This window comes from Rattus norvegicus, chromosome 19 (assembly GCF_021556685.1).
Source record: "Rattus norvegicus strain SHRSP/BbbUtx chromosome 19, alternate assembly SHRSP_T2T, whole genome shotgun sequence".
In the NCBI taxonomy this organism is placed as follows: Eukaryota; Metazoa; Chordata; class Mammalia; order Rodentia; family Muridae; genus Rattus; species Rattus norvegicus.
In genome coordinates, this window is record NC_141552.1 from 66,897,817 (window position 1) to 66,920,340 (window position 22,524).

Consider the following 22,524-nt stretch of genomic DNA (forward strand, 5'->3'; position numbering starts at 1 on the left):
GGCCTGTGCTCCCCATGACCTGTGCTCCCCATGGCCTGTGCTCCCCATGACCTGTGCTCCCCATGACTTGTGCTCCCCATGGCCTGTGCTCCCCATGACCTGTGCTCCCCATGACTTGTGCTCCCCATGACCTGTGCTCCCCATGACCTGTGCTCCCCATGGCCTGTGCTCCCCACGGCTTGTGTTCCCCATGACTTGTGCTCCCCATGGCCTGTGCTCCCCATGGCCTGTGCTCCCCATGACCTGTGCTCCCCATGGCCTGTGCTCCCCATGACCTGTGCTCCCCATGACTTGTGCTCCCCATGGCTTGTGCTCCCCATGACCTGTGCTCCCCATGACTTGTGCTCCCCATGACCTGTGCTCCCCATGACCTGTGCTCCCCATGGCCTGTGCTCCCCACGGCTTGTGTTCCCCATGACTTGTGCTCCCCATGGCCTGTGCTCCCCATGGCCTGTGCTCCCCATGACCTGTGCTCCCCATGGCCTGTGCTCCCCATGACCTGTGCTCCCCATGACTTGTGCTCCCCATGGCCTGTGCTCCCCATGGCTTGTTTTCCCCATGGCTTGTTTTCCCCATGGCTTCTGTTTCAGTTCCTGCTTCCAGGTTCCCATTGCTCCCCATTACTTCCCTTCATGATGGACTGTTGCCTGGAAGGATTAACTAAAATAAACCCTTTCTTCCCCAAGTTGCTTTTGGTGAGGGTGTTTTATTACAGGAATGCAAACCCTAAGACATGGGCATACACTAGCTCTGCCTGCTCAAAGCCCCAAGTCTTAAACATGGACAAGTCTGGCCAGATTCTGAGGGAGGCAGGATCCTGAAAAGTTTTGCTCACCTGTGACTTTCTACTCCAAATGAGTTCTCGTTGTTCCAGCCCCAGATCTCAGATTTGATCTGATTCTGAGAGCCTGCTTTCTCTTCCCCATACATTTTTGGAGGCAGGATCTTGAGGAGTCCATGCTAACCTTGAACTCGCTATGAAGCCCAAGAGTAGCATTACACTTCTTTTTTTTTTTTAAACTTTTTAAAATTTATGAGTACACTATGGCCGTCTTCAGACACATGGAAGAGGATATCAGACTGCATTACAGATGGTTGTGAGCCACCCTGTGGGTGCTGGGAATAGAACTCAGGACCTCTGGAAGAGCAGTCGGCACTGTTAACTACCGAGCCACCTCTGCAGGCCCCAGCATTACACTTCTAACCCTTTTGCTTTTACCTCTCCAGGCTGAGATTTATGGGTGTGTGTAACATATGTGGCTTTGGCCCTGTGGGTTTCAACCCCTTTGGGGGTCTAATGACCCTTTCACAGGGGTCGCCTAAGACCATCAGAAAACACAGGCATAGTAGCAATGGAATAATTGTATAGTTGGGGGAATTTCAGTTAAGTAGCAATGAAATAATTGTATAGTTGGGGGAATTTCAGTTATGAAGTAACAATGAAATAATTGTATGGGGGGGTCACCACAACATGAGGAACTGTATTAAAGGGTGGCCATATTAGGAAGGCGGAGAACCACTGCTCTGGTCCTTTGATTGGCTGTCTGTCTTGTTTTTCCACACAGTCTAACTATGTAACCCTGGCTGACCTCGAACTTGCTATGTGGACCAGGTGGACTTTGAGCTCATGGAGATCTCGTCTCTGCTTCTGCTTCTCGAGGGCTGGGATTCATGTGCGACAAGGAGCCTAGTTTTGTTTAAACATTTATTATGTGGTATGGTTTCTTTTATACCCATGTTGTGTCCTGGAAATTAAACCCAGGCTTGGTGGACGGTATCTTCACCTGCTGAGCCATCTTACTGAACTGTGGCTAATGGTGTTTTTTCTTTTGCCTTTAAAAACAACAAAAACAAAACCCGGCCTACCAAGCAAACAAAACTCACCCCCCCCACAATTCCCCACCCCCCAGGGTTTCAGTATATATTCCGAGTTGGCTTAGAACTCACTATGTAGAGGATGTTGGTCTTGGACTCAGAGTTCCCCCTGACTCTGCCTTCCTAGTGCTGAGCTTAAAGGCTTGACTCATGTTTTTGCTTTCCATATTTGATGTTTCTCTTTTGTTTATTTTCCCTGTTTTTAAATTTTAAATAATTATTTCTTTGTACCCAGGACCTTGTGCATGCTGCCAGGCGAACACTCTATCAACAGATGCTATTCTTTCTTCCTTCCTGTTCTTCTTCTTCTTCTTCCTCCTCCTCCTCTTCCTCTTCTTCCTCCTCCTCCCCTTCCTCCTCCTCCTCCTCCTCCTCCTCCTCCTCCTCCTTCTCCTTCTTCTTGACAGGGTTTCTCTGTGTAGCCTTGGCTGTCCTGGAACTTACTTAGTGGACCAGGGTGTCCTGGAATTTACAGAGATTTGCCTGCTTCTGCCTCCCAAGTCCTGGGATTAAAGACGTGCCCACTATTGCTCGGCAGTGTTTTGTTTGTTTGTTTTTCTGACAGGGTTTCTCTATGACATTAACGGTCCTGGCTGTTCTGGAACTCACTCTGTAGACCAGGCTGGATTTGAACTTGCAAAGATCTACCTGCTTCTGCCTCCCAAGTCCTGGGATTAAAGGCATTCACCACCACGCCCTATGCTACTCCTTTTTCACAGTATTTTCATACAGCAATAAAGTTACAATGAGTTTTACCTTACTCACCTCCGCTTTATTGGACCATTTAAAATAGTAGCAATTAAACCATTACTATAGTGTCTTCAGATAATAAAAAGTAAATATTTGGCCTTTACCCTGGTTTCCTGGCTCAGAATGTCCCAGACACTTTGAATTTCCTGAGTCGATAGTCTTTGATTGGTTGTAATAAGCCTCTTTCAAGTGTACCTGCACCTTTCAACTGCACCGTGAATCCAGTGATTCATAGAGACCCTAAGGTAATTTCGGATGGGCCTGATTGCCAGGAGAACCAGCCTTCTGATTACTGGCCTTTAGCCAACGATACAATAACTACTCTTACCTGTGCAATGAAGCCTCAGAAATCCCTAAACAGTGGAATTAATCCCTTTATGTTGGTGAGAAGATTAACAAGCCGTTCCACAGGAGCCTTGGCCCTCCCCTTTCCTCTCCCCGTCTCTGCTCCTCTCGCTGCCTTTATGGACCGTGTGGTGTGTCTTGATCTGGCTTTGTATCTCAATTCATTTTCAGTGGTTCAGGAAGGAGTAAGGACGGCAATCTTTGCAACAGGCTCTGGCACGGGGGCAGCCCGGTGGGCACAACTGCCAGTGTGAAATTGTTCGGGTGCCCAAAACCCGGGGCCTTTGGAGAAGGTGCACTGTGGCAAAGGTTACAGCCGTGAGCCTGTGAGCATTGCACCCTCTAGCGTCAGCACACGTCATTGCAGCTACATCCCGGGAAACGGCAAATTCCCAAAGCGTTGCTAATCACAACCATCTAGCAAAGGGCGTTTTAATGGTAAGAAACACGAGTGAGCTGGCTAACCTACCATGTTTACAGTGAAAAACCCGGAGACCGTGGGACGAGTGCGATAGAACCAGCGGCTCCTCCAGGGACTGCGCTTGCCCAGTTGAGCCTCTTCCTTCTCTTGCTTTGATTTCTATGAAAATGCATTTCCAACATGCCCCTTCTCTCTCCCCTCTTCTCTTCCTCCCTCCCCTTCTCTCTTCCTCTCCTCCATCCTGCTAATTAAGCATTCTTCCTCTACCTCACAGGACAAGATGCACAAGAGCAGGGACTTTGTTCAGTGTCCGTCAACAGATCCCAAGGGTTCAGAACACTCTCTGGGGAATGAGCTGCTGTGTGTGGACACTGGGACTGTAACAGCCTCACCCGTGTTATGCTCTCTTCCAGCGTCGGGCTTCTTAAGGCTTCGATGGAAGGCACTGTTGCTAAAGTGCTTTCTTTTCTGTTTTGTTTTTCAAGACAGTGCTTCTCTGTGTAGCCCTGGCTGTTTCTGGAACTTGATGGTTACCTCTGCCTCCCCAATGCTGGGATTAAAGGCGGCGCCGCCACCGCCGCCGCCACTAGCTGGCGCTAATGTGCTTTCTAAAAGCACAGTTTTTCTCTCGTGTATGAGATTTTTTCTCTCTCACTCTTTCCTAAGAGGGGCAGAGCACTGGGAGCTGGCAGTTTGTGGGCCAACACATTCAGTTTCTAGAGGCAGAGTGGCTTGCTATGCTTTTTGGGCTGCCCCACCCCCTTAGCATCGAGTTCTACCTTTTATCCTTCCTCTGCTCTGGCTGCCTGCTATGGTAGAAGCAGGGAAAGACACATAGACCTCCAGACTCCTAAGCCCAATCTTCCCTCTGAGTCTCCCTGCTGACCAGCAGTGCCCCGGGGCTGACTCTTGAACTGGTTCCACTGAGCCTGGCTCTGTGCACCGATACCCAACGCTATTGACCAAACACTTGGAGGTACTGATGCTGACATTTCCCCTGGCAATTGTCTAAATGGTTCACCAGTTCTGCTGTTAGCACAGGCTGACTCTCTACCCTGATCCTACACTACACCCTAGCTGCAACGTCAGCTTAGCAGAGTCATGCATCCAAAGACATCAGCCATTCACTCGACTCTCATAAGAAAAGGCACCTGAGGGTGTGAGAGGGGGGCTGGCTGCAGTGAGCATATCACTCTGGGGAAGCTGGGAGTGGGAAGTGTCCTTCCCCCAAACAACCCACTTAAAATAGTTGTCAACTATCTAAAAGTTACACTTCTTGTTTCTGTGCTCTTCCCTGGAGTTTTCTTTGTTTAGTGGTTTCCAGGATACTGTTTTTTTTTTTTTTTAAGACAGGGTTTCACTCTGTAGTTGGGATGACTTGGAGCTCAATATACAGATCACAGTGGCCTTGAGTTCACAGAAATCCTCCTGTCTCAGTCTCCCAAACATGGGGATTACGAGCATGAGCTACCACATGTGTCTCAGTATAGGATGATAATTTTAAAAGAAAACAAAACTTACTGTTGTTGGTTTTTTTTGGTCTGTAACTTAAGTTTTCTTTTCGGGCAATTTCAGAATCAGTCTTTACGGTATTTGTGGATGTGCCGTGATGTAAGGAAACTTCAGGAACAAAACAAGTAGCAACTGGACATTTATTTATTTATTTAATATTTTAAAAGGTTTATTTATTTTATTTATATGAGTACACTGAGTACATTGTAGCTGTCCTCAGACACACCAGAAGAGGGCATCAGATTCCATTACAGATGGTCATGAGCCACCATGTGGGTGCTGGGAATTGAACTCAGGACCTCTGGAAGAAGAGTCAGTGCTCTTAACCGCTGAGCCATCTCTCCGGCCTGCACCTGGACATTTATATCATGCAAACTTTCCACAAAGGGCTCCCATAGTGTGCCAAGTTCACAAAAGACCTCACAGGGGCCGGTTTACATACGACTTGGTGCCCAGCAGAGGCTCCCACCCTCAGCTCTGTGAGCTCTGGGACAGCAAACCTAGGCCATCATTCCTGGCTGCTGACATGGGTCCTGGGAGACTGAGCCCATGACCTGGAGCTTATAAATTATCCATCTTACCGATCGGGTATCACTCTGGAACTATAATTTATTTTATTTTATATTTTTTGAGAAAGCGTCTTATTACATAGCCCTTGCTAGTCCAGGAATCACAGAGACCCACCCCTCCCTGCCTCCCAACTTCTGGGATTAAAGGTTTATGCTGTCACGCCTATCTTGGTTTATCATTAATTGCAAAAATTGGGCTTAATCGTGATATTCTCATACACCCATGCAATATACTTACATCACACCTAAGCCCCACTTCCCTTTCTCATTTCCACCTCCTTCCTCCCAAGATAAAAAAATTCTCCTTAATGATTATCAAATTATGAATGAAATTAAAGATTAGAGTAACAGCAGCTGAGGGTTGCAAGGTACACATTTGCATATCGAGGTTCAGAGTCCTTCATGAAGGCTGGAAAGTGTGCCGTGCTAGGAAGCTGCCCAGATAAGATAACTAGGCAGCGCCAGGCCCAGATCTCAATAGTCATACTTTAGTGTTTTGCCATCTCTCCACACAGAGAAAACAAGGTTTATTTCATGCTGCACCTCAGTACCTGGGACGTTATCATCCACCTTAACCTCCTGTGCTAGCTAATCTGGCTGCCTCCCAGTCCCATCCCATGGCACTTGCTTCTTGTTATTGACCTGACTCTTTGGGCTTCAGATGTTCCTTCCATGGTGTCTTCTACGACCCCTCCTCCTCACGGCCCATCTGAAACTCCCTTCCTTCTCTCTCTCTCCTTCTTCTGGCTGGCAGACATTCTACTCTAATCTCTCCTGCTCAGCCATTGGGTGGTCAGCATTTATTGACCAGGCAGAGAATAAATGGTTAGAATTGTTCACACAAGCAGGAGATTCTAGACATAAGCCTTACGGTGTTGTGTCTGGATTGAAACAAGAGAGGAGGGCAGAAAAGTCAGCACTTGAATAACACAAGGGTAAACTTTACATGCTGCACAAAAACATTGTGTCCACACAACTTATTTTTTTTTAAATAAGTTCCCCAGAAACATCTATTCTGAGGCTGCCTTAGGGAAACCAGTCCATATTCAATAGCAAATTCCTATTATTAGATTTCAAGTACTGCTTTTCACATCTTGACCATTAACAGAGAGGTAATGATTATTAGATTTCTATTTCTCTCCCGGGGAAAGGATGCTGGTGTGTGGTCCAATATTTATGAACAGTAACTCATTTTTTTTTAGATTTATTTTACTTTATGTGTATTACTACTTTACAAACATGGGTACCACCAGAGGTCAGAAGAGGGGTTAGATCCCTGGAATTGGAGTTATTGGTTGGGCGCCATCGTGTGGGTGTTGGGAATTGAATACGGGTCGTCTACAGGAGCAACAAGTGTTTTAAATCACTAAGCCATCTTCTTCCTCCCCCAAGAACTCATTTTTATTTGGCTTGTTTTCTGTTTCTTCCTTGGTTTCATACACTTCCTGTCTATTTTCACTCACTTCCTGTGTATTTTCACTCACTTCCTGTGTATTTTCACTCACTTCCTGTCTATGTGGTTTGAGATGTTCTCTTTGGTCTTTCCCACTGTATGCTGATGTTATGATGGTGTCACTGATGAGATGCATAAGAAAAGCTGTTGTGAAAGGACAGGTGACTCCTCAGACACTCGAGTACAAGTCCTTTTGACACCTGAGTTCAGGTGTCTGTGTTCCCAGCAGACCTCACTGCATGGAGTAAACCACCCAGCCAGGTCATGTTCACACCGTCAAGCCACCAGGATTATTGAAAACTCACCTTAGCTAATCTGTCATGAGTTCTCTTTGTGGGAAACAGTCCATGATATTTTCTAAAGACACAGAGAGTGACGTGGAGCTCCTTGAAGCACAGAGACACATCAACACTTCCACTCTTCTTTTAAGGGTCACAGTGCCTCAGGGGCATGAATTCTGGAAAGATCTCAGTGGATCTGCAATGACCCAGTTGTCTCACTTGGCACTTCTGTCCGGTTAGCCAAGATCTCTTTTCCTGAAGAACTGGGCATAACCTGGACCACCTGGGACGGGGCTATCGACCTAGAAAATGCTTTTTGTCCACTGAAACTTACAAGGAGCAGGCAAGCATTAGGCATTTCCTCTGTGCTCAGCCTTGTAGGGCAGCTGGTGGTCGTGGTGTCCCATCAGTGTAACACAACATCTGACCTTTGGACTGCTCACACCGTCACAAAACAAAGGCTGCCTGAAACACTGCCGCACACCAAGCCTACTGCTTTTACATAACCAATCGTTGGAATGGGATCGGAAATTCTAAATGTTATTGCTTGTTCAAGAGACCGTGTGGGCTTTGGTGGTGGTATCCAGGGAAGTTTCAGCGTCAAAGTTGTTATCTCTTTGACCACCTGGCTGATCCCGTCCCCGCATACACTACACAAAGAAAAGCAGGAGCCCAGAATAGCACAAAGAAGATGCGGGCGTGGGAGTGGGGCAGGGTGTCTGTGGACGTCCTTACCGGCATTTCTTCTCCATTCAGCCGTGTTCTTCTGAGAGTTCGAGGCTCTGACTATGCTTCTCCCTGTTCCCTCTGACGTCCCTTTTGGCAGAAATAGGAGACCTCCCGTCCAGGCAAGGACTGAGTGTCTCTTCAGGCTTACATTCTCCCAGGGCCACCCAGAGCAACTCCAGGTCCCCTCGAGGGCGAGCAAAGAGCAGCCCCTAACTGGTGGATTTCTGTGCTGCAGGCTCCGTCTTCCCAAGCCGCCCTTGACTTATGACGAGAGCTTAATGGGACCCTCGATTCCCACCAGGCTCTCTCAGGAAGCTGATAACCTGTGCACCATTCAGATGGGGTGCTGCTTGCAACCGACCCTCTCTCTCTCTCTCTCTCTCTCTCTCTCTCTCTCTCTCTCTCTCTCTCTCTCTCTCTTTCTCTTTCTCTCTCTCTCTCAGAAAAAAAAATCCAATTAGAATTCTTCTTCTTTTACTAAACCGGACACGGTGGCGCGCACACCTGTAGGCTTAGTTTTTTGGAACCTGAATCAGGAAGATTTCTGAGGGCTCAAGGTCAACCCGGGCAGGATACCTAAGTGAGACGGGTTTGCAGATGCTTAGAGATTTACTCTGAGAAAAGATTGGGATGAAGGATTTCTCCCCCACCCTCTCTCCCTTTCTCTTTCCTTTGAAGTGGACATGTTCTGTATCTCAGACTGACCTCAAACTTGAGGTCTTTCTGCCTCAGTATCCCTAGTGAGTTAAAGAATAGAAGGTGTGCCTCCATGCCTATCTGGTAAGTTTTGATATATTTTCATTGATTTTTTTTTTTTGAAACGGGTGTCTTGCTTTGAAACCCTGGCCGGCCTAGAGCTTGTTATGCAAGGGAAAGTTGGGTCTCCACAAGAGATCCACCTGCTTCTGTCTCCCAAATCCTGGGCCTGTTGATGTCTCTGTGATAGGGTTTCGTGTAGTCTAGCCTGGCCTCGGACTTGCTAGGTAGTGAAGAATGACCTTGACCTCTAATCCTCCTGCCTCTACCTCCAACATCCTAGGATTGTAGGTGTGGACCACCACACCGGGCTTGCTTTTCTAGCAAGATATTTCGGTTTATGGTATTTTGATTTGTACATGGGTTGTTTAATCTTCAAATTTTCAGATAATACAATGTCTGCTTTCTCCCGATATTTTTCTGTTACTGATTTTTAAAATTTATTTATTTATTTATTTATTTATTTATTTATTTATTTATTTATTATATACACTGTAGCTGTCTTCAGACACCAGAAGAGAGCATCAAATCCCATTACAGATGGTTGTGAGCCACCATGAGGTTGCTGGTAGTTGAACTCAGGACCTCTCGAAGAGCAGTCAGTGCTCTTAACCGCTGAGCCATCTCACCAGCCCTCTGTTACTGATTTTAAGTACAGTCTTATTATGGTTAAATGGCACGTGCATTTTATGATTTTAATCCTGTAAACCTGTCGTTGTTCTGCTTCGCAGAAGAATATATTTGTTTTAGGTACACGTTAAATATCCCCAGTCTTGTATTTTCAATTGGAGCTTTGGGTATTTTAGTTCCACATTTAAGTCTTAATTTTATCCTATCTACTTGTGATGGTTTGCATATGCTTGGCCCAGGGAGTGGCACTATTAGAAGGTGTGGCCTTGTTGGAGGAAGTGTGTCACTGTGCGGGTGGCTTGGAGACCCTCCTCCTAGCTGCCAGAGGATGCTCAGTCTGTTCCTGGCTTCCTTCGGGTGGAGATGTAGAACTCTCAGTTCCTCCTGCACTGTGCCTGCCTGGATGCTGCCATGTTCCTGCCTTGATGATAATGGACTGAACCTCTGAACCTGTAAGCCAGCCCCAATTAAATGTTGTCCTTTATAAAACTTACGTTTGGTTGGTCATGGTATCTGTTCATAGCAATAAGACCCTAATTAAGACAATATTTTATTTATTTTCTTTAAATATATGAGTGTTTTGATGTCCCTGTGTACCATGTGTGCTTGGTGCCTTCAGCGATCAGAAAAGGCACCTTACCCCTTAATATTTTTCTGACCTGGGATTTTAGTCAGTTGTAAACTGTTAGATGCCAGGAACTGAATTTGGGTCCTCAGGAACCCAAGTTTTCTTAGCCATGAAGCCATCTCTCTGGCCCTACTTCTTTTTTTCTTCTTTTTTCTTTTCTTTTTTCCTTTTTAAAATTACATCTCATTTAAAATTTAAAAAATATATATGCATGCATGCGTGTGTCCCTGCCCCCTGCCCAGCCATTGACTGCTGGCTCTTTACTGACCAGTCAAAAAACCAACTGTTGGGAGAGACCTGCAGCAGATGTGCAAATTCCCAAGTAAGCACAAATTAAATCCCCTACACATGTGCATCCCTACTCCTGGTTTAGAAAGCCATTCATTTCTTTTATTTTTTTTAAAGATTTATTTGTTTGTTTATTTATTTAATGTTTGTGAGCACCCTGACTTCATGCGTACCAGAAGAGTGTATCAGATCTCTTTATAGATGGTTGTGAGCCACCATGTGGGTGCTGGGAATTGAACTCAGGACCTCTGGAAGAGCAGCTGGTGCTCTCAACTGCTGAGCCATCTTTCCAGACCCCCAGAAAGACACTTTAAAAAAATATTTACTTAATGTACATGAGTACACAGTAGCTGTCTTCAGATACATCAGAAGAGGGCATCGGATCCCATTACAGATGGTTGTGAGCCATTGTGGTTGCTGGGAATTGAACTCAAGACCTCTGGAAGAAAAGTCAGTGCTCTTAAGAACTGAGCCTTCTCTCTAGCCCCAGAACACCATTTTTTTTTTTTTACATTCATCTAGTATATATATTCCAGATATTGTGTTCCAGGATTACTTAGTATTTTCACCTATACTCAGATAAAGAGAGTTTTAGCCATTTTTTTCCTTGTTTCTGAGCCCCCTGACTCACTGGGAAGTTATTCTTGTGTATGGTATAACATCAGGGTCTAATTGTACCCTTTATCCAAATGACTACATGGCTGTTCGCACTGTTTATCGAAAAAGCTGGTTTTGCTCCAGTGACGGGAACTCCAGCGAATGCCCCCAGAGCCTGCTCCCTAGCGGTCCTAAGATCAGTGCTCCGTGAGTGTGTCAGAGACACCTTGTTCTAACTCAAGGGCCTGCGCGCGGACTATGTTTTAATCCTTGGCAGAACTAGTTTCCCGTGTAGTTTTTTACAGTGCCCTGTTTTCTCATGTCTGTTTTTCCGCATGCCTTAGCATAAACTTGTCCAGCTCCAAACCCAATAAGCTTCGTTGGCATTTTTATTGGGATTGTCTTACCAAAACATCCGAACCGACCAACCAAAACAACACCCCCCTGCCTCCCGAAAAATACTCCCAAACCAAACCAACTAAACAAAAAGCCTCTTTAATAAAGTAACTTGGGAAGAGTCACAGCTTTCTGCCTCCAGTCATGGTATGGAAGGAAAATGACGTCATCCTCATATCCCATGCTAATGAGCTCTTTTTGAGTTTTCAAAATGTTTTCCTCATGGTGGCTCTGTGTGTTTCTGGATCTCATTTGCCCCGAGATAGTTCATCTTCTCTGTTGCCATTGTAAATGGATCATCTAGCTGGCTACTCTGTAGCATAAAGATGCCGGTGTGTTTATTGTAGCATGTTGCCCGCTAAGCTGCTGACTCATTTTCTTGCTTGAGTCAGTTTATGGATTGTCATCTAGATTTTTTTTACAGATCCGTGATCTTGTCGGACACGTTAGTGTCTTTGCACGTCTTAGCTGCACAGCTGTTATCTCTTGATGGACTGCATTGCTATGCTTCCAGAAGAACTTCCAGGTGGCAGCTTCTAATCTTAAGAGAAATACTCTTGGGATGGGTGGTGGTGTCCCACGTACTGGGGAGGCAGAGGCAGCTGGATCTCTGTGAATTCAAGAGTAGTGTGGTCTGTACATTCAGGGCTACACAGAGAAACTCTACCTCCTAACAAACAAAAACAAAACAAAACAAAACAAAACAAAAGAAACACTCTTGTATCCCAAGCTGTCATGTGACAAATTTTCCCTGGAGAGACACATTTCTACTCACCTCAGATAGACACACAAAAGTCCAATATGGAGTTTTATTGGTGTTACTTACAGGAGCAGAAGTAACCAAAGACAGCTGCATCACCAAAACGCACTCAGCATGGCTGACGGCTCACAAACTGGTCTAAACCTCTTCCAGCCAGCTTGGCTAGTTTTTGCTTCGTCTGGGCAGCTGGTCCAGTCTGAGTCTTCTTGGCAGCTCAGCTCTCTGACAGTCATCTTGTGCAGCTTGGCTCTGCTTACTCTGGGAGGGAGGGGCCTAGTGAACGTGGTTGGTTTCAGGAACTTCCTGAAGCTATTTGAATTTGTTTACCTTCTTGTTTAAAGAGTTTCCCAGCAGTGTGAACTGTTTTAATCTCAGAGGAAACTGAAACTATTAACTAACCCAAAGCACCACTCCTAGGAGCCTGAAGTCCAGCAGATTCTTCGATTTAGCAAAGCACAAAGTTATCATTTTGAAATTTTGTCAAAAAATGCATACACTCTTGATTTACAGCTTTAGTTTTTATTGCACAGTTTGTATCAGGTCAAAGTACTGATGTTATTCATTCCTGTTTTCTTTTATTTTTAAAAAAGATTTATTAAGTACACTGTTGCTGTCTTCAGACACACCAGAAAAGGGTATCAGATCTCATTACAGATGGTTGTGAGCCACCATGTGGTTGCTGGGATTTGAACTCAGGACCTCTAGAAGAACAGTCAGTGCTCTTGACCACTGAGCCATCTCTCCAGTACCATCCTTGTTTCCTAAACAGAATTAAGGGGCTGGAAAGATGGCTTAGCAGTGAAGAGAGCTAGCTGCTTTTCCAAAGCACCAGGGTTGGATTCCCAGCATCCTCACACCACTCACACCATTTGTTACTCCAGTTCCAGGAAACCAACCAAGGTCTTCTGGCACCAGGCTCACACAGGAAGCACCAACGTACCAGCAGGCCAAAATACCCATACACATAATTTTTTTAAATTTTTTAGAAAGATTTATTCATTTATTATGTATAAGTACACTGTAGCTATCTTCAGATACACCAGAAGAGGGCATCAGATCTCTTTACAGATGGTTGTGAGCCACCATGTGGTTGCTGGGAATTGAACTCAGGACCTCTGGAAGAGTAGTCAGTCGGGTGCTCTTAACCGCTGAGCCATCTCTCCAGCCCCCACATAATATTTTTTTAAAAAGATTATTTATTTATTTATTTATTTATTTATTTATTTATTTATTTATTTAATGTCAGTGCTCTGTCTGCCTGTATACCCATATGCCAGCAGAGGGCATCAAGAAGAGGGCATCAGATCCCATTACAGATGTTTGTGAGCCATCATGTGGTTTCCAGGAACTCAGGTCCTCTGGAAGAGCAGCCAGTGCTCACACTGAACTATCTCTCCAGTCCCCATAAGCCCCACCTTCCAATCTATTCCATCCATAGACACCAAACCCTGACACTATTGCTGATGCCAAGATGCGCTTACAGACAGGAGTCTGGTATGGCTCTCTTCTGATTGGCCCTGTCAGCACCCAACCAAGAAAGATGCAGATACTCATTTTCAACCGTTGGGCTGAGCCCAGAGACCCCAATGGTAGAACTAGGGGAAGGACTGAAGGAGCCGAAGGGGATTGCAACTGCATAGGAAAAACAACTAACATACCCTCAGAGCTCCAGGGACTAAACTACCAACCAAAGGGTCTACATGGGCGGGTTCATGGCTCCCCCTACATATGTAGCAGAGCACTGCCTCATCTGTCATCAGTGGGAGGAGAGGCACTTGGTCCTATGGAAACCTGATACCCTAGAGAAGGGGAATGCTAGAGGGGTGAGGCAGGAGTGGGTGGTTGGTTGGGAAAGCACCTTTGTAGAGGCAAAGGGGAAGGGGACGGGGTGGGGGGTTTGTGGAGGGGAAACCTGGAAGAGGGATAACATTTGAAATGTAAACAAATAAAATGATTTAATACACATACATACATACATACATACATACATACATACATACATACATAAAAAAGAAAGGAAACTAGGGAAGTTTTCTTTGTGTGCTGGGGAGTAATTTAGAGACTTTGTGAGGTTTAACATTTTAGTTAGCCTTATTGCTTTCTTTTACCAAGCCAATGATCTGTTTCTTCCTAAAAAGCACACTTATTAAAAAAACATTTATAATCTATCTATCTATCTATCTATCTCTATTTATTTATTTAACAAGTATGGTGGTTTGAATGAGAATGGTCCCCATAGGCTCGAATGTTTGAACGCTTGGTCCCAGTTAGTGGAACTGCTTGAGAAGGATTAGAAGGTGTGGTCTTGTTGGAGGAGGTGTGTCATTGGGAGTGGGCTTTGAGTTTTCAAAACCACTTGCAAGAATTTGTTCTCTCCTTGTACTGTATGGGTCCTGGGATTGAATTCAGCTCATTGGCAAGTGCCTTTATCTGCTGAGCTACCTCACAGATGCCACCTCATAGACCCCACCTCACAGACACAGACACCACCTCACAGATGCCACCTCACAGACACCCTCACGGACACCCTCACAGACACCACCTCACAGATACCACCTCATAGATACAGACACCACCTCACGAATGCCACCTCACACACCAGATGCCACTTCACAGATGCCACCTCACAGACACAGATGCTACCTTACAGACACTACCACACAGACGCAGCCATCACCTGACAAGACACCACCTCACAGATGCCACCTCAGAGACACAGACATCACCTCACAGACATCACCTCACAGACACCACCACACAGACACAGACACAGCCATCACCTGACAAGACACCACCTCACAGATGCCACCTCACAGACACAGACACCACCTCACAGACACAGATGCCACCTCACAGACATCACCTCACAGACACAGATGCCACCTCACAGACATCACCTCACAGACACCGCCACACAGACACAGACATCACCTCATAGACACAGATACCTCACAGATGCCACCTCACAGACATAGACATCACCTCCCAGATGCCACCTCACAGACACAGACATCACCTCACAGATGCTACCTCACAGACACAGACATCACCTCACAGATGCCACCTCACAGACACCACCTCACAGATGCCACCTCATAGATGCCACCTCACAGATGCCACCTTACACAGACACAGATGCCACCTCACAGATGCTACCTCACAGACTAGACATCACTTCACAGACACTTAGTCTCTACTTTGCTTACCTTTTTTGTGCTTTTTCTAGTTTTTGCTTTGGTGATGTTGGTGGAACCAGGGCTCTGAGATATTACGCAAATATGCTACCACTGAGCAATACCCCCAGCCATTTTCACAAGGAAATGTAATGTATTTATTTTAAAAAATTACCTGGACAAGCTTAACTTTTACACCTTTTGATATCTTCTAGACGCCTCAGTTACCTTGAGCAAGCAAGTGTCTCCTTACAGAGGCAGAAGCAGTGGCTAGTCTTGTGTCTATCATCCCAAAGAACAAACTCGCAAGACTGAACAGTTTCAACAATAGCCCAAATATTCCAGGAGGTCATCCATCTTGGGCAAGTTAACTGACAGGGTACATTATACAAGCTTACAAGCTAAAACGATGTTTTCGTGGGGCTCGTAATCACAGCGGTCTTCACATTTTAAACACAATGCTAACCATCATAACACGTGCACACTCACTGACTGAGTTAGTGTTCTATTGCTGTGAAGAGGGGCCATGACCAAGGCAACTCTTACAAAAGAAGGCATTTAGTGGGGGTGGAGAGGAGCTGACTTACGATTTAAGGGATTTAGTCCATGATCATCAGGGTAGGAAGCAGACAGGCATGGCATTGGGACAGTAGCTGAGAGCTTTTGCAAACAAATCTGCAGGCAGGGGGCGAGAGAGAGAGAGAGACAGAGACAGAGACAGAGACAGAGACAGACAGAGAGACAGAGACAGAGACAAAGAGACAGAGAGACAAAGACAGACAGAGACAAAGAGACAGAGAACAGAGGGGCAGAGACAGAGGGACAGAGACAGATAAAGAGAGACAGAGACAGAGAGTCACAGAGACAGAGATAGACAGGGAGAGACAGAGACAGAGAGAGACACTGGGCCTGGGATGGGCTTTTGAAATCTCACAAGCCTACCTCCAGCAACACTCCCAGTGCCTTACTATGAAGAACATTCCAGATGATCACTGTGATCCGTTGCATCTGGTCTAGCCCACTGCTGGCTTCCTCATTACTACGTTAGAGGTTTTTGAACTTTAGTCTATTTTTCCTCTTTTACCCAAGAGTCCTTGGTAGATGCTTTTGTATTTCCATCTGCAACGACATTTATGTATGTTTGTCTTTAATAGTTTATTGTTACTATCTTTAAAATGGTGTGTGTGTGTGTGTGTGTGTGTGTGTGTGTTTGTCTCTGCGTGTTGTGCATGTGAGTGTAGTGCCTGAGGCCAGAGATGATGTCGGATCTTCTGGAGCCACCAGAAGTTCAGGTGGTTGTGAGCTGCACGAAGCAGGTGCTGGGAATAGAACTCGGGGTCTCCGGAGGAGCAGTCTTCACTCATAACCTCTGAGCCATCTCTTCAGCCCCAGATCACTTGTTTTGGCTGTCAATAATTTCTAGGTTTATTACAGCTACCTTCAGACACACCAGGGCATCAGATCCCACTACAAATGGTGGTGAGCTACCATGTGGTTGTGGGGAATTGAACTCAGGACCTCAGGACCTCTTAGGTGCAGTCAGTGCTCTTAACCACTGAGCCATCTCTCCAGCCCTTGCTTTTGTTTTCTTTAGAAGTATTTTCAGCCTGACGGGGTCTCTGCTGTTTGTTCTTCATTTGCTTTTAGCTCGCTGGTTCTGCCATGTTCTGTGTGGTGCATTAAAGCCTCCAAACGGCTGAGCTCTTCCACAGCCTCTCTGAGTATCATCCAGCTACTACTTTGGGAGAGCAGGCTTTTCCCATTATCTGGTGTGACTCATGGTGGAGGTAACGGCTTTGAAATTTATTTGAAAAGTGCACCCTCCTCCCCAAGTGCTTTCCCATACTCCCCAGGGGATCCTCCCAGCAGACGCCCCCAATGGGTGCCCCCCCCAGTGTACACTGGGTAATATTTCCCTGACTTCTCTGTCATTTCTCATTACTGTATGTAAGGTCACTAAGTCATTGTACATATGTTAAGTGCCCACTGCACCGGGTAAGACTCTGGATAGCCAAGTTTGCAGCCCTGTGGACAGTTAGAGTGACAGCCCTCAGGTCTTCCCTCACCTGTGACTGTCCTTCCCCACCTGCTCCTGAGTTTTCATTTCTCACTGTTTACCTTCTCTGTAAGGTCCATGAGCTCCGCCCACTTCCACAATGACGTCATACAGAGGCTTCGTACGGTTGCTAAGCGATAAGTAAACATCACGTGACGGTGAAGCTGCCTGGATTAATATTTTACATGTTTACTCATATTCTAGACTGGTAGAGATCAGTTCAAATTATTTATTTTAAAACTTCGCATTTCCCAACTTAATTATTGAAACTCTTGTGCTTTTGTTGTTTTGGTTTTTTTCCTTTGTCCAAGACCAGCCTGAAATCTACCAGGAGAAAGTGTTAAGAAGAAAACAAAGGCCTAGTCTTCTGCTCAGGGGAACGTTCCAGCTCTCCTTCGACAGAAGGGGCTCACGTTCACATTTCTCTCCAAGGATGAGAAGGCCCAGTCTGCTGGACTCTGGTGGGGCCATCATCCGGCTGGGCCAGGAGCTGCTGCCGACCGCACTCAGAACTGGAGGGTCAGGAGCGAAGAGCCAGCCTCTGCAGGCCCCCGACGCAGTCTCCTCCAGAGAATTTCAGAAGAACAAAGATTTCAGATTTCTGCGCTGTCAGAAATGCCCCATGGTTCATGCGCCCTGTTTGAAAGGGTGCTGTGATTTGCCCTGCGGCTGCTGCAGCGACCCTCCAGCCCGCCTGTCTCCTGCCGCAGAGCTGTCCAACCTCCTTGTGAGGACAGAGCCAGAGAATCGTGGCACAGATAACTGTCCCCGGGACCAAAATGACCTGTGTGGTCTGTTGGTGTCACTTTAGGGCAGTGATTCCTGGATGCAACTCCACTCAGAAGGCCAGAAAGCTCAGAAGCCTCAGTCACTACTTAGCGGAACCCCTTTTTTACAAAAGTCCCCACTAGAGGGCACTGTCTTAGATTTAAACTGGAGTCCTTCTTGATGGCATCCCCCTCAGGGAAAAGCTGAATGTCAAGTTTTCCTGAAAGAAATTTTAAAAAATTGAACGAATGAATTTCCTTTACATGTATGAGAGTCTTGTTTGGGCGCCCAGTGCGGGTGGAAGCCAGAGTGTGCTAAGAATTGAACCTGGGTTCTCTGGAAGAGCAGCCAGTGCTCTTTCTTTCTTTTTTCTTCTTTTCGGAGCTGGGGACCGAACCCAGGGCCTTGCGCTTGCTAGGCAAGCGTTCTACCACTGAGCTAAATCCCCAACCCCGCAGCCAGTGCTCTTAACCTCGTGGTCATCTCTCCAGCCCCCTTTAAAAGGATCTTATCAGAGGCATGGGCTTTATCCATCACCAGTCATTTCTGTCAACAAGAGTGGTAGTTGGGTTCCTTCTCAGTTTAATACAGTTCTGTGTGCTTGGACCCACCAGCATCCATGAATCCAGACAATCATTTTAAAACTTTATTCAGGGTCTGAGAGGGACTCGGCACAAGAGAAAGCCCAGCATTGTGGCACTAGCCAGCACATTTAGCCGTCGGGACCATGTCAAGTGCTAAAGTCAAGCTTAGGACAGACACACAAGTCCCTTTGTTTGGGTTATCTTCCTTTTCGAACATCATGTCTGTTTTTAACCTACATATTTGGGAGAGCTGAGTATTTACATAGGATCCCACAGAACCATTGCCCTAGGGCCCTTTCTTAAACTAAGTTAGATTGCACGAGCCTCTGAGGAGGTGAGTAGAGACTGCACCCTGAACACCCCACTGTGGTATAAAGTTCTGTCATCACCTTTAACAAACAAACAACCAGCAAGTCTAAGAATCATCTGCGATTCCAGGATCCAGGGAGACTTTTTTTTTTCTTTAAGGCAGAAACAGGATATCTGGATGAAATTCCATTACCAGTCAAAGCTGAGGACCCACTGAGACCTCTGTGTATCCCTTCGCCTGGGTCTCCAGTCTAACGAACTTGGAGAGCTAGGGCTGTGTCAAACAGATCCAGCTCCAGCAGGTCGGCCGACTGGCTCAGTCAGGGCAATGTCCAAGTCCGGCAGGCACTTGGACAAAGGAAGAATCCAGGTGCTTAGCTTGGGCTGGGTGCGGAGGACTCACCCACAGTCACCCACACCTCCTGTCCCCGTGGGCATTGTTCCGTTCCTTGCCAAGCCCAGATGGCAAAGCAACGAGTGGCAAGATGTGCCATGCTGTCCTCGTGTATCAGGGCCACGCTAGTGCTGTCAAGGGTTTATCGCTGGCCACATTATGAGTATAGGAAACAAGGGCTGCTTCAAACTTACACAGCAGAACAGCTGACCGTGGATGGGTGCTGGGTGTTAGTACCTATAGTGGCTTTTATTAGGGGGAGGCCTTGGCTGGTATTTTCTTCATGTCTGCCTATTCAGTGTCTGATATCTGGCAATGCTCAGTAAATCTTTGCTTTTAGAGTGCAGGTCCTCCTATCTAACATGGGGTACAGTCCTCAGTCTTTCTTCTCTGGGTCCACGTTCCCCTTCTTGTTGATCAGCTGATGGAACTCTTAAATTACACCTGTTACCAACTCTTCTCTGGACTCCATACTCCTATGTATGATTATCTGGCTAGCATATCAATCAAGCGTCTCACAGACTTCTAGACTCTGAATGCACGTGCAAACCAAGTTCCAAGTTGCCCCGGCAAACTGTTTTTGCTCGTCTCAGATGCCAGTTGAAGTAACTGTTTATCAGGTTGCTGCCTTTCTGTTATCCTTACCACTCCTATGTGTGTGAAAATTCAAGACCCAAGAAACCACGAGGCTCTTGCTTGCTCTACCATCAAGATGGGTCCCAAGCCTGGCTTCTTGCCCTTGTCCCTGACAGTCTCCCCGTCAGCAGCCAGATCACCCCATGCTACCTCTCATCTCTGCTCTCAAGGCTGTGCTCTCAAGCCGTGTGCTGAGCTGATCCATCACAACCACAATCTCTCTCCGTTTACTTTCCTCATTGCCTGGGTGGCTTCTCTCCCTCTACTTTCACAGGACCATGGGGTAGCCCATGCTGTTAGGTTCTGGTTTTCACTCCTCCCTTGTTGGAGGCTCCTTCTGAGGTACACAGAGCTGCCTAACTCCACACCATAGCCCCAGTGTGGCTGATGTGTGGTGACCGCTCTCCCAGCACCTTCACTCTTTGTGTCAAATGTCATCATCAAATATGAACTCCATGATGAAGAGATTGTGTACTTGCTGCTACATCCCCAGGGATGATGTGATGCTGAAAAAAAAATGCTATTGGATAGAGGAACTGGTGAAGCTCCTCCCATTGTCTGCGAAGAAAGGAGAACCCATGGCGAACCAAAAAGAATTCCCTCTTCCTCACCCATCACCAGCTTTATTAAAGTGTAGTTGACAAAATAGTGTAGTGTAGTGTAGTGTAGTGTAGTGTAGTGTAGGGGGTTGGGGATTTAGCTCAGTGGTAGAGCGCTTGCCTAGGAAGCGCAAGGCCCTGGGTTCAGTTCCCAGCTCCGAAAAAAAAGAACCAAAAAAAAAAAATAGTGTAGTGTACAAAGCATCATGTCTTGATATGTACACCTATGATATGGCTACCACAATAAAACCCAGACTTTACTGTGCCCAGACTGGCCTTGTACTTATGACATAACCCAGCCTGGCCTCAAACTCTTCCTCTGTCTCTGAGTACTGGGATTACAGGTACTGTAATTGACAGTGTGTGTGTGTGTGTGTGTGTGTGTGTGTGTGTGTGTGTGTGGTGTGGTGTGTGTGTGTGTGTGGTGTGGTGTGTGTGTGTGTGTCGTATGTGGTGTGGTGTGTGTGTGGTGTGGTGTGGCTATGTGGTGTGTGTGTGAGGCGTGTGTGTATTGTGTGTATGTGGTGTGTATGTGTGTGTGTGTGGTGTGGTGTATGTATGTGTGTGTGTGTGTGTGTGTGTGTGGTGTGGTATTGTGTGGTGTCTGGTGTGTGGTGTATGTGTGTGTGGTGTGGTGTGTGTGTATGTGTGTGTATGTGTGTGGTGTGGTGTGTGGTGTGTGGTGTGTGTGTGTGGTGTGGTGTGTGTGTGTGTGTGGTGTGTGTGTGGTGTGTGTGTGTGTGTGGTGTGGTGTGGTGTGTGTGGTGTGTGGTGTGTGTGGTGTGTGTGGTGTGTGGTGTGTGTGGTGTGTGTGTGTGTGTGTGGTGTGGTGTGTCTGGTATGGTGTGGTGTGGTATGTGGTGTACATGTGGTGTGTGTGTGTGTGTGTGTGTGTATGTGTTGTGTATGTGCATGCATGCATGTGAACATTTGGGATCACATCTCAGTAGTTTTCATATACCCAATCCATTATCATTAAGCACGGTGACAACACTGGAGGCGTTGCTATAATGCAGTCCTGCTGGTCATGACTGCATCCTGGAAACTGTCTCCAGAGTCAGGGACATTGTTCAGTGACTAAAGGTACTTCCCACAGAAGGGTGACAACCTAAGTTTGAGCCCTGGGACCTATAAAAAACAAAAGGAGAGAAATGATCCCACAATGCGGCGATCTGATCGCTATATGTTTGCCATGGTATGTGCATGTCCCCACATTACACAATATACACACACGTATATGCCCCCCACATTACACCATGTATGTGTACACTCTCCACATTACACAAACACTCGTATGTACACCCCCACATTACACAAACATACATGTGTACACCCCCATTACACAACACACGCATAAATAAAACTTTAAAAAGCTTAAAAACTGGGCCGCACAGCAGACTCAGAGGCTAAGAGGGGTTCTCTTGCAGAGGACCTGGGTTTTATTCCCAGAACCCATGTCATGTGTTTCAAACTGTGCCTCCAAATCTGACACTTCTGGGCTTTGGGGGGACCAGCAGTCACATGAATATATCCACACACATATACATGATTTAAAAAAATAAGTATTTTCTTCACTTATAAAAGGCGTACTCCCATTCTCTGTAACATTAAGCTCAGCCTCGGCTCACAGGGCACTCACAGGCTCAGGTGAGACAGCTCTGCTCTCCTATTTGGTGTATCCCACACTGCGCCCATGAATCTGCTTGCTACACACTCAGGCAGCAACCATATTTTTTCTTTTTTTTGGAGCTGGGGACCGAACCCAGGGCCTTGCGCTTGCTAGGCAAGCGCTCTACCACTGAGCTAAATCCCCAACCCCTTAAGTATTGTTAATAAGAGAATCACTTCGCTTGCCAACGAGTCCATATCTGATTGTGGGGTGTCAGGGCATCCTAAATAATCCTGACCTTGCCACTGTCTGGGAGACCTCGGGAATCTGTCTTCCCAAGATGCCATCTTCCAGTGTGTAAAATGGGAAGGATCATAGCAGACATTTAGAGCGTGTGACCGTGAGC

At 46.4% G+C, this 22,524-nt stretch overlaps 1 long non-coding RNA gene across 1 annotated transcript; it reads left to right on the forward strand.

Moving 5' to 3' along the window:
* Positions 1 to 15,085: 15,085 nt before the first annotated feature.
* LOC134483658 (uncharacterized) lies at positions 15,086 to 18,253 on the forward strand. Its single transcript, XR_015643666.1, has 3 exons — positions 15,086 to 15,542; positions 16,811 to 16,950; positions 17,294 to 18,253. It is a non-coding gene; the product is annotated as an uncharacterized LOC134483658 (long non-coding RNA).
* Positions 18,254 to 22,524: the final 4,271 nt, after the last annotated feature.